Source organism: Botryllus schlosseri, chromosome 2 (genome assembly GCF_051294905.1).
Source record: "Botryllus schlosseri isolate E-star chromosome 2, Bs_hap1, whole genome shotgun sequence".
NCBI lineage: Eukaryota > Metazoa > Chordata > Ascidiacea > Stolidobranchia > Styelidae > Botryllus > Botryllus schlosseri.
This window is the reverse complement of record NC_137237.1, coordinates 6,909,017-6,921,025: the sequence shown is the minus strand read 5'-3', so window position 1 is coordinate 6,921,025 and position 12,009 is coordinate 6,909,017. Positions and strand designations below refer to the sequence as shown.

Genomic DNA, 12,009 nt, shown 5'->3' with positions numbered 1-12,009 from the left:
TGATGTATTATGACGAAAGTCTATTCACTAAAAAAATTGTTACTCAAGTCATTACAAGCCTGATAATTATCATCTTATAATAGGTTTACCACTGATTCTAATGCTGATACAGACCTGAAAATGTTGTAAATCCCCTGACAGCTTGGTAATCATTTTATCACTGGTACTGCCAGGGGGTTGCCAGTGAACCCGTCCCTCGGTGAACCCGTCCCGTGAACCCGTCCCTCGGTAAACCCGGCCCTCGATGAACTCGGCCCTCGGTGAATTCCGCCCTCGGGAAATTTTTAAATTAAGTGTATTAACAAGTATTAATATGAATTATTGAACTAATAAAGTTATTATCAACTGATTTGTCGATCTTGTAAGGAGGTCAGGGCATGCGTAGATCACGCAGTCACGGAGTGATCACGATTGCGTGGTCACTGCTGGTCAGTGTTGAATGGGCTTGCATTTGCTCAGTCATAGTATAGATTACTAACCTACGTAGGTTAGTAATCTATAGTCATAGTCCTGACATTTCGATTACGTCACGTCGCTTCCATACCACAGACGCGGACCGCCATATGACCGATTAGCTCTCCAAACAAATCTCGTTAGCACGAAGACCTTTGACACACTTGGACAACCACAAAATTCTAGTTGTTTGATATGACAAAATATAGTGAAATATTTCTATTCGCTAACTTAATTCTGATATAATTTCTGGTTTTCATGAAAATTCTACAGGACATACGAGTGTAACTGTATATAGTGGCAGTGCAAAATGAGCCAAGTTTGATGAAGAGACATATTTGCCATTCTCGTGCTGATAAGAATGAGCTTGATTTAATATGCATTGAACTTCATTTTATATATTGCCAGTTAGGAATTCAATTCAATTTCCAGGTTTTTGCGAATTCGGTAGTTCTAATTCTAGTCTGCTCTGGAATTGCGGGGAATTTCCTAGTTGTTCTCTAATCGTCAGGCTAGGCCTAAACTGATTACAACGGTATCGATTAGAAGCCATAACCATAACTGAAGAAAATCGCCGGCGTTATCTGCCAGACTGTCGACGGCTAATTGAAGAGTTTATCGTTTTGCGCAGACCAATAGGACGTTGAATACTGTCCTTGATGTTTTCGCAGCTTATACAGTATACCTATACACCGACTCGTGATATAGGCCTACATTGACACGATCCAAGTGCATGATGTTCATAAGCCGCCGGACAAGAAAGGTGCAGATATTGCTTTGTAAGGCTTTTCAAGTCTGGCACCACACTGCAATGCTGAGCGCCAAACGGGGAAGCCATGGCTATCAGTAGGCCTGGTTACATGCTCGACTCGACGTTCAAGTCGTCTCCGGTGACGTCACGCCTCATCTCCGAGCTGACTCGTAAAAGGGCCCTGTTTACATGATCCTTGAGGACGCTGTATCGTGGACGTGGCTGTCGCTTTACCCCTTACAAATATATATTCGTAGTAAGTCTGGTGGGCAAAGGTACAACGACAATGTGTGTTTGGTCGTTGAAACGTTTCTTATCCTCGAAATTATCGAGGATGAGATACTCATAATATCGATATTTGTAGAGGAAAATAATCTTGTTCATATCATGATTGTAGAGGAAAACAACAAGTAGCCTGTAATTTATCAGCTAGCTTTTTCGGCGTCAACGAAGGTGGGCCCTGGAGAAGGCGGGAGTATAACGACTGTTTTGATATTTCAGGCATCACTTGTCGATGCGAACAAAATAAGGTCATTACCGCTCAAGTGACCCACTTGCAAATCCCACGTGGCCTCTAGTAGTTCGGCAGCTCCTCTGTAACAGACTACCCCATGTATGCGGGTGACTCAAGAGCCACGATACAGCAACTACTGCAGCGACTTTATTGAAGCATCTTGTCGGCATGATATACCAAATAGGAAGTTAACAATACCAAGAATGTCTATAAAAACTGTCAGCAGATCACTATAACCCAGAACTCAAAACAAAGAAATAATCCCAACACCGCTGCGCTTCATCATCACCAGGAGAGTCACAAATCTCCATATCATCCTCCCGGGAGAGACACCAGCTCCATCCCATCACACGGACACGCGCGCTCACATCAGTTTAGCCAGTGGAACAGTATGTACGAAATGCAGCAATCGTTCAAGTATTCCCGTATCGATGTAGCACACTGCACAGCCGTTTCCTCAATCGGTTCACTATGCATATGCATGTCTTAGTCGAATTGTACATACTGGTACAATCCACATATCTTCCGAACTGTAGTCTGAGAAGTAGAAATACAGATGTAACGTTTTACCTTGTTTGCCATTTTATGTAACTGATGACAGCAACTAGGCTACTACAGATCGAAGCGTCCCAGCCAAATTTCAAAGAACACATAGGGAATCGCTAAGGAAACTGTCATAACAGAGCACGGTTGCTACACCGGTACTGGTGTATTACATGCATTCCATCGTAACCAAGCGAGCACTTACAAAGTAACCCCGCCTTTCCTTGCCCTGTTTGCCCAATTTCTCGACAACATATGAAAAACATGAATTACGATGCCAAGAGCCCGCGCGGCAAAAACCAGCGCCGTCGAACGAAAATCGCCGGACGCCGATGGCCGAATACTCAAGCCGATCGTAAACCACATTACACGACGGCTTGAGGCTCGAGTCGACTTGAAGCTGTTTGCCTTTCTCTCTTCGTCGAATACGAGAGAGTCGGATCGACGAGTCATCGAAGTCATCGAAGTCATTCGAAGTCAATCGAAGTCATCGATCGTCATGTAAATGGGCCTAGTGTTACAAATTAGGTCTTTGGTCTGGACCAATGTTCCCTCTAAGCTGCGCACGTGCGCAAATGCGCAGTGCTGAAACGGTCTCTGCGCACAGAAAATCTACGCTGCGTACAAAAAATCAGAAATGATGTTTTTTTTTATAGTTGTTGCGCACTGTTGTCCAATGGACCACGCAGGCGCGCAGATTTGTGAAAATTAAGATGGAACATTGTCAGGGCCAAATAGTGTTATCATTGAAGTCTGAAATCGAGGTACAAGTGCGCCCCACAAAGGTAACTATTGCGCTACGTGAAGAAATAGGAATTCACTATCACGCGTGCGCCTCACCGAAGATATTTTTTTAGTATGGCCTCGTACGCGTGAGCGATACTGATATCATTTCAATACCGCATTATTTTCTGGGAATGGCGAAATAACATGGTTTAACAAAGTTATAAATATTAATGGGCTAGCTCGAAGTTAATCTCCGAGAAACTAACGAATAGTCTTCTCCGCGTGGCATGAACATTGCGTAAGATTTACTCAGGTCCGTAACTTTCACACACAAACCCCCCCCAATTGGAGGGGCCGAGCTCGATGGGGGTCCAAAATTATTTCGAGAATTAACATAAATCATGGTGAATTTTTTTGGAATTTTTCAGGATTTTTTTTTCGCGCTACGCGCGTTTTATTATTGTCAGATATCTGATTATTGGGTACACTTTCCCAACAAAAATTACGCATGATTTATAGAAATGGGCATAGTTAAGCGTTGGCCATTACCGCACCATGATGCGCCATGACATATCAACATCGAAAAAGAACTGTGACATCGGGCACTCTGGGCCGAGGTGGATGTTAGAGTAAAGGATCGCTACTGAAGCGTGTCGTTCTACATCCTCCTATCTGTTCATGACATCGCGTTGTGTCTTATCGCATTGTACATTGTGTGTGACTTGTTCAGATAAAAATATAACCCAACCATGTTATGTTATGTTATGTTAAGTTAAAGGCTGTGTAACATGCGACTCCAAGAAGTGCGCCAGAACGATCAGCAGTGAGAAAACCTTGGGCGAAAAAGACTGCCCCGGTGCTGACCGAAAACTTCGATATATACAAATATAGGGGAGATGTGGTACCGATGGATCAAAAATTGCAAAATGATCTCAGGCCCTCAAATCTTCAGCCGAGAATAGCAGATCTTTTGCTGTCTCAACACTTCGATACAAGCTCTACCTATCGCAGACATTTACATGAATATCCGCCTTTTTAAAAAATATTTATAAACGTTTAAAATTTGTTGCTCGAACGTGTCATCGGTTCCCACCCGGTGGGTCCAAAGGCACACGACCATGGGACCTATGAGACATACGCTCAAAAACTCAAATTTGTTCACTTGTTTTGTTGTGTACTATAAGATAAGCTACCGCAAGTCAATGAAGAATGTTTCGTCGAGACCTTCAAGAATAAAATAGATTATATCAACTCAAATGTTGGCATAAAATCTTGTTTTGATTTACGCTAAAATTTACAAAAGTAATGCCACATACATATTACCCGCAAATCGACATTTTGACTTTCAAATACCTCGAAATAGCGATAAAACACCACAGGTAACTATGATTTACAGCCTATATATACGTAGGCGAGTTTCTGTTGTTAAGTGATTAGTTGGTCCATCTATTTTGCTTGATTTTGCCATGGTACCATAGGTCCCCCACCCCATAAATATTGTAATTGACTTGAAAATAGTTCACTCGAGGATGGTATTGATTTAAAAAATATGTGCCATTATATAGCCTGATACAAGCCCTATACTTCACATCAAAAATTATGGCGGGTTTGTTAGTCTGAAAGGTGATATAGAAAAATGCAAATGTCGATCCAAATTTACTTTACACCCCCTAAAAAGTAAATCATTCGTCACAGACCCCATAACTCACGCAGGTCGATTTTTTTTGCATGTGAGGAAAGATTCTGCCAGCATGCAATTGTAGACAAATTCACGGAGTGTAATCATGGAATTATCATAAAGAATTTTTCAAGTATTTTCGGTCCCAGTGATCCATCGGTACCACATCTCCCCTATGTGTGATTGTCCATGTCCATCGGCGCCTAAATGACTGGCGCCGAATATTCCTGTCCTGGCGAACCGAGTCCCACAACAAGACAAATGCCATATCGAGGGAACATTATTTTCCAGTTAAGAAATACCAATTTGAAATCGTGTACGTCTTTTACTTTAGTACGTTTTGACGATTTCAACATCTTTTGACATAGCAGATAGGGGTCACGAAATAGCATCATGTAACGAAGTCATTATATCAACGGGTACGCCCGAAGATGTTTTATTATTATTTAGAGGGCATATCTATTCCAACACACCTCACTGGATCAGCTCTACCGGTAAATCTGATTATGTGAGCAGGGAGAGGATAAAAATTGATAGCAATATATATGCAATTCTCGATCATATTGTCCGATGCAATCATGAACTATATAAAATTTTCGCGCTTCGCGCGTTTAGGGACGCGGCTACTAAATGGGCACCCAATGTAGAAGATAAGTACGGGAAAAGCCTAGAGCGCTAAGGGGGTCTGGGGGACGACGCCCCCCAGTAGTTGGTTTTATCACCATATTGGAGAGTGGTTGCGCACTGTTGTCCGAGGGCCTGCGCAATGAGTTGGCGTGTTTGCGCAGGCTCTTGAAAAATTAGAGGGAGCATTGGTCTGGACCTTTCGGGGATTGAACCAACGACCTACTGATCAAGAAGCCAGAGGCTCCACCATTACGCTATATTGACGGTTGTGTCGGTGATCCTTTGGACGACGGAAGAAAACACAATGCTTGGAGATCACACGCAAACAAACTCACATTGCGTTGTGACAAACTAGTCTGCAGAACTGCATCAATACCTGCTAACTCGCTCGGCACCGATTCGCAGACCATACTAGTAACCGGTCGGATGAGTCGATTTAAACCGCAGGTAATAACCTAAAACTATAAGGGGGGTATTTTTTTCCGCCTGCACGATCGAGTCGAGATGCTTTGACGACGGAGTTGCGATACGGCCTTTATGGCGAGGTCATCTAGTCATAAGGAGTCAACAGAGTACACCAAACACACCACAGCGCTTCCCATCAGTGGCATAGGCACTAGGCAGGGGCGACTGCGACAGATGCCCTTCCAGATTTTCTATTTGGGTGTAATAACTTACCTGGCTTGCACTGCGCCACAATAGGCCTTTTGCAGGACTTCGATCACGTGACTAGATACGCATAGCAACCACAAATTGGTTAGCAAGCTACTTTCTCGCGCACCTGCTTCAGTGCTAAATATCGCATGGTGTACTGTTGATTTCTGGTTGTAAACGTTTCGGAAATTTGTTGTAGAAGTCATCAGAGATTTACCTATGCTAGATGTCAATCCTGTAAAAAGAACATAGAATGATATCGTCAGAATTACGCAGAAATCCGTCGTTAACGTAGCCGTATTTCGGATACAGTATATTATCGTTTTCGGGCTGTAAACGTTTTATATAAAACGCAAGTGTCATGGAAATGTGCAAAGATTCAAATATGTTGGATGTCTTTGATTCATGAACCATGAAAACTCCTTGCGTCAAAATGATCGACATTGTAGCCGTTATTTGGTAGTCAACTATGATTTCATGACACAAAATTCGACATTGCAGGACATTGACTGCGTGATGTTTATTGCAGCATTAAGTTAGGTGTGGATAGTATACTATACTATAGTTGTATTGTAGTGGTAGTTGGTAATCATTTCAGCATTTCGATGATTGATATCGATTGCAATATATATATAGGATACCGCTATTTTTAAGCCTAGAGACAATGACTGCCAGTACCAGTACGTTGATGTGTTATGAATTCATGCAATGTGCTACATACCATATATATATTAAACATCCTATGCTATTGTATGACTTCTCAGTTGAAAAATTCAAAATATTTAGACCTCTACACCTATATTACAAGTTATTGATCATTCTGTCATGCTGCCAAGTGCCACTACCCGAAGCCTGGATTACTTGATTGATTGCCTGGATTGGATTACTTCACTCTATGGCACAGTGCAAATATCTTGAGTTTCAAGACATGGCTATACCACATGTATACGAATTAATGATCTGCTGGATTATTTCAAGAGAGCCGAACGTAGGCAACTAAGAAATTGATGATGCCCTCGTCAAGAATTCAGCCTGGAGCCAATTATTATCACCTCATAAAATTCGGTCATGTGGTAGAAGGCAGCGTGGTTTCATGCCAACAGAAAATGTCAGCAGATGATCTGACCACTGACTAACTGTCCTGAACTTCTTTCCCGATGCTGATTTCTGCTTTGAAAATGATGTTTCATTTGTGTACACTGTACAGCAAGACAAGCGCTCTTCCGTGGATGCTATCTGTCTAGACAAGTGGCTATGGAAGTAGAGGAAAATACATAGGCATAAGAGTCTCGGCAGTTATTGAACTTGATAAGGTTGGCATGCATTTTTCTTCAACTATTTCTTATGCTCTGGGTATCGAATGCACAAAAATTAATAAATTGCACTTCTTTGCAAGTTTATTTGTAAATTCAATGAATCAAAGAATATCATAAGTTCAGAATATTACGGAGTCAATGCAAAAGAAACAATGTTAGTCGTCTTTAGAGGATGTTTCTGAGTTGGTTGAACCAATACACAGACGGGGTCAGCAACGAAGTACTATTTTACCTGAGTACTAGCGTCATTATGAGTTTAGGCTACTTCCACTTCTACTTGACACTTTTTAGGTAGTATTTTTTTGTCAGGTTTGGGATTTTGTCAACTAGAAAGTAGCTTTGGCGCATGATTGCATCCCCTTCAAGCGTGAGATTGTCGTAACAACCGTGCAAAATAGCCCCAGTACCACGGTAACTAAATTAATTTTTTGAAAATTGCACCTATTTGTGGTGTCATCACCCTTTTGCGTTGATCAAGAAGATGCAACATGCAATGTTTACAGTTGTCACATGGCATCAATTTCTAAAACTTAGTGACCCTCAACCAAATCTACTTCATGTAACGAATTTCTTGACTACTTTTCAGAAATTCATTTCTACTTCCACTTGAAGTACTTTGTACATGTCCTGGAAGTAATTAGTGCTACTTGTACTGGAGTATAAATTAAGGCATTACTTCTACTCGGTTCCCAACAATGACCACGTTGACCACCTCTGGGTATAGGATGACCGATCTTGTCACTGCATTTGAGCTGCTTTAAGAGTTATTTGATAGTTACTTCCCTTAGTTCGCTAAATAGCACACATATGTGACATCAACTATTTATCAAAATCGCGTGTGATTTGTCAAATCCACTTCAATCGCAGTTGCGAAGTAGTGCTAATAAAATCGGCATTGTATAAGGCAACAATAACAATAAAGTGCACTGCTTTGCTTAGTCTTGATGGCAGGATCTCCCAAAAGATACTTCCGATATGTTCAGCGACATTTGTTTTATAGCAGCATGCCAGCACCCAAACCAGCAGACAGTATATCCTGATCCTTGCGGGTCCCGGCTGCTTCAGTCATATCTTCCATCCAAAATCAGGCTCCACAACAGACAAATAGTACTGCTTGAACTAACAAATACTCTTACCAGAATATAAACCAATCGCTTTACTTCAAATGCATAAATTTAAGTACATATGATCAGAGTTGAGTACCGTAATACGACTACGTTACCGATGGATTTCTGCGTAATTCTGACGATATCATTCTAAATGCTTTGTACAGGATTGACATCTAGCATAGGTGAATCTCTGATGACTTCTACAACAAATTTCCGAAACGTTTACAACCAGAAATCAACAGTACACTATGCGATATTTAGCACTGAAGCAGGTGCGCGAGAAAGTAGCTTGCTAACCAATTTGCGGTTGCTATGCGTATCTAGTCACGTGATCGAAGTCCTGCAAAAGGCCTATTGACATTTTGTGACGTAACGTCCTTAATAAAAACATTCGTACCAGGTACCGGCAACACTCAATCTTGCCACACTTCAAAAATTCAGCAATCAGCATCAAAAGTCGTAACCAGCGGTCACAGCATTATTTCATTACTCTCTGCTGCCATCATAGGATCTACTCGATATTGCAATAAAATACAACCATAACTTCATGGCACACAAACAAGGTATGAGCAAACCAGTGCCAAACACCGAAAGCCTCAATACTTAAAATCGTCATAAGGTTTTTTGTGCGTACTGTACATCCCTCGTTACATAAACTATGTTAGCTAAGCAACCTAGAAAAATATCATGACGTCCCTCAAATTTCAAGGACTACTTCACCTCGGAGACAAAAGCGCACAAGTACAGCACACGCGCGTCAACGAAGAACAACTACCATATGATCAGGACTGAATACAAGAAAACGCATTGCTCTATCAAGTATGCCGGACCCCAATTGTGGAACAGCATCTCGCCGGCTATCCGTCAGTCGTCGAGCATGTCCGCATTCAAGTCGAAATACAAGCAATTTCTTCTAAATCAACACTAGCCAGTCTTCAGGATTACCGGACCACGACCTAACATCGACCTCGCCCTCCGCCACATGCCACCCCATTTTGTCGCTTGCGTCTTATATTTCTCTGCATTACTTTTCATTCAGTGTGCATGCCTCTTATTTACTTCGCCTAGGCTAAGGTGGGTGTCTGATCTTAATGGCTACTCCAAGTTGTTTCGACACCCTCCTATCTTTTCATTGTATCGCAGTCTTGTGATGTTTTGAAACGATGAAAATATTAATAAACCTGACTGACTGACTGACCTTTTTACAAGATAATACCGAACCTTTCGAGATTTCCTCTTCGTCGGTATGCAGTGACAGCGCTTCTTCGTTACCTAGAGGTACACCACATTCTTGGGAATCCTGACACTCGACTGACGAAAGCTCTGCGGAAGGCTCCGTACAGGCTAAAGACTTTTCCTTTGCATTGCTGGGAAGTTCCTCAACTCTGGCAGGAGTTGTGTCTTTATCAGGGCTCGCGGACGTAGCAGCCCCATGAACACTGAACAGCCACTGGAGACTTTGGTTTACTATTGTCTCTGTCGAAAGCACCAGTAGATACGGGAGGGGTACTAATTTCGAGAGTTTTAGATTTGTCGCTTAGATAAGTAGAATTGTCAGCAACAGTCACAGGCTCGTCACATTTATCGACCATGCCAGATTGAAGGTTTTGGCAGGGTTGTAATGACTCGACTCGAGTCAGACTCGAGTCACGATTTTTGGATGACTCGACTCGAGTCATTTTCTCAAAATACGGAAATGACTAGACTCGAGTCAATCTGTGTATTGACTCGACTTGGACTCGAGTCATTGCGCATGACTCGAAGCAAGTCATTGACTCGAGATTCAGACGGCCAAGACCGACATTTCATTGTAGTTTCGAAGCCAACACACTATTGGGATTTCGTTTGGTGGTACTGGTGCTTGAAAATGCGACCAGAAAGTGCTAAAAGTGAGGAAAATTGATATATTATAAATGCGAACCATTCACTATCACCAAACAGAGTTAAAATAGTGGGTTTAGGAAGACTTTAACTGGAAACTGAGCAGTCAACACAATGACTTGGACTCGGACTCGAGTCATATTACCATGACTCGGACTCGATCCTCTGTTCGCTGACTTGGACTCGGACTTGACTCGGTGGGAATTGAAAATGACTCGACTTGACTCGAGTCAAAAATATAAAAGTGAGATTGGCTTGTGACTCATGGCCTTGTTACTTGGTTGCAACCCTGGGTTTTGGAAGACTGTATCCGAGTCAACTCCATCTGCTGACTTTGACTGATCACAGGCGATACATGTCCTGTCTGCCTCAGCAACGTCCGTAGAATCTACCATGCTGGACTGTGTCTTTTGAGAGCTAAGATTACCGATCAGATTCGCTATCGCCAGTACAGCGTCACAGGATTCTTCTTCTTCAACATTAGTCCCATCTTGCTTTACAGATTGACACTCAGTATCAGTGTGTAAACTGTGTACACGAGGTGACATTGTTTCCGGTTCATCCACTTCCATTCCTGGAACATCATTATAGCCGTACTGTGTTCAGTATCGTCAACTGATGCAGTCAGTGTCTTCTTTATGCAGTAAGATAGCATCATCGTTGGCAGAGATCGCAAGATTTTTTTGACGTAACGCGTCCTGTTCAACGACAGTAACAGTATGTTCGTCATCAACTGACATCCTCGACTCGTCATTCGACAAGACTTTGTCATTCTCACAACCGACAGAGGTATCGGCAAGCCCCGTTGGAGGGACCATTTCTTGGACATCACCGTTCTCAGCAGTGGCATTCAAGTCACCCGCGTTACCAACAGACATGGGGTAATCGCGATTAGTAATCGTAATCGATTACGACGATTACAGCATTTTGAAGTAATCGTAATCGCAATCGATTACATTCGAAAAAAATCCGAAGTAATCGTAATCGTAATCGACTACTTCCCATATCTAATCGATTTCTTTGTCAAAGGACGATTACTTTTTGTTTGTACAAGGACTATGACATAAACTGAATATTCGTGAACAAGAATGAGATAATATACCTCGTTAGCGATAGCACAAACGTCTGATTTTCAAACGCCACTACTCATTATTACGTCAGAAGTATTAGCTCCGCTCTTGATTGCGTAAGAAGTATCCAGAGTCCACTCCACACATTGTAAACAGACAGGCGATGGACATTGTAGTGTGATTGTAATAACACCCCCCGTGGTGTATATCAGGTTATCAATACACTACAGAAGCCCTTACCTCGCAGCAGGATATTGATCACCACTCTGCCCATAGTTTCAAATAGTAACTTATGTATTGATGTTTGGTTGTGCTTAGTTAAATGCAGTTTCAACGTTGCTGCTTGGCGAGCAGTAGGCCTACGTACGCACGTACACCTGACAAAAATTCGGAATTTTGTACTCGTCGAATAGCAATATCCAGAACGAAGCATTACCAATAAACAGCTGCTGATATATATCATTACCGGGCCGTGCTTAGCCGTTTCTCGTAACAGCAGCTCGCAGTATCTGTATTAAGTTGAAGGCAGAATTTTTATGTTCGCTATATCTTATTCCCAAATAACTACTTGAAACGGGCGCCAATCGTTATTTCACAGTTCATTAGTCAGCATTTGGACCTGCCGCCATAACCATCCGCTTATATAGCCTGACATGTTAGCGTGGGTTGTAGCTAGAATGTGAACCA

The 12,009-nt window shown here is 42.2% G+C and overlaps 1 long non-coding RNA gene across 1 annotated transcript; it reads right to left on the bottom strand.

Moving 5' to 3' along the window:
* Positions 1–1,852: 1,852 nt before the first annotated feature.
* LOC145456315 (uncharacterized) lies at positions 1,853–9,569 on the bottom strand. The gene is made up of 2 exons (XR_013920572.1): positions 8,731–9,569; positions 1,853–5,996 (listed from the first exon to the last, which is right to left on the bottom strand). It is a non-coding gene; the product is annotated as an uncharacterized LOC145456315 (long non-coding RNA).
* Positions 9,570–12,009: the final 2,440 nt, after the last annotated feature.